Below are 1,221 nucleotides of genomic sequence, written 5' to 3' on the forward strand. Positions count from 1 at the left end.
TATTATTATTATTATTATTATTATTATTATTATTATTATCATTATTATTATTATAATTATTATTACTGTTATTATTATTGTTATTATTGTCGTTGTCGTCGTCGTCGTCGTAGTCGTCGTCGTCGTCGTCGTCGTTATCACCACCATCATCGTCATCATTTATATTATGCAATTCACTTCGATTTCAATTGAGTGTTTGTATTCATCAATCGACATGTGACCATCAGAAGACGTAAGCCGATAGAAGTGGTGAATAACTTCTTACAGGTTCAACATGTAAGAAGTAAACAGACAAAGCTTAAATAAAACGCTGAACAATGAGCAAGCTATAGTCATAACAAAGTTTCTTTTGATCGAGTCATTATAACTAAACCATGTTCTACATAAGGCAATGTGAAGTACCGTAAAATGAGAATCTTTTGTATTGAGCGAGACAGCGTTGCCAGGTACTTTCTCAACGTATTGCTTTGCACTCGTATCTGTTGACCCGAATGCACCGATTGTTACCGAGCATATTGTTGCTTTTACCCGCCATGTTCACTCTTCACTTTTTGTATCTTATATTAAACTAATTCGAGAAACTGCTATGTGGTGACATTGTTGTTGTTTATAAATACGTTGATTAGTTCCAGGTCAGCTACGATCGAGCAGACTTATAATCACAGGTGATTTAACCGTGACAATATCCAGTCTATTTAGCTTTAGACGTAGTATTTTAAGGTCGGAATTATCTAATGTGTTCTTCCTTTGTTTTAAGACTATAGTATTTGGTTCAATGGAAAGTTTTTTTTTTTTTTACTCCTTTTCTAGGATGTCAGCTAACAATATAATGTGTTTGTAGTTAGGCCAGAAAATTTCTAGTTTGATTAAAAGATTATAGGTATTAGTGCACAATTATATCTCGTCCTTTCACATTGTCAGACACGTCAACATACATGCTGAATTGGTAGAATCGTTGGACGCTTCTGAGTTCAAATTACGCCATTATTACTTTTGCATTTAATCCATCGTGGGTTGATAAACTGAAATATCAGTAAGTCCTAGACTTGATTTGTTTGACTAAAGCCTCCTTCAAAATTGCTACCCTTAGGTCTAAATTATTATTATTATTATTATTATTATTATTATTATTATTATTATTATTATTATTATTATTATTATTATTATTATTATTAAGGTGGCTAGCGGGCGAAATCGTTAGAGCGCTGGACAAAATGCTTA

This window comes from Octopus bimaculoides, chromosome 6 (genome assembly GCF_001194135.2).
Source record: "Octopus bimaculoides isolate UCB-OBI-ISO-001 chromosome 6, ASM119413v2, whole genome shotgun sequence".
Classification (NCBI taxonomy): Eukaryota; Metazoa; Mollusca; class Cephalopoda; order Octopoda; family Octopodidae; genus Octopus; species Octopus bimaculoides.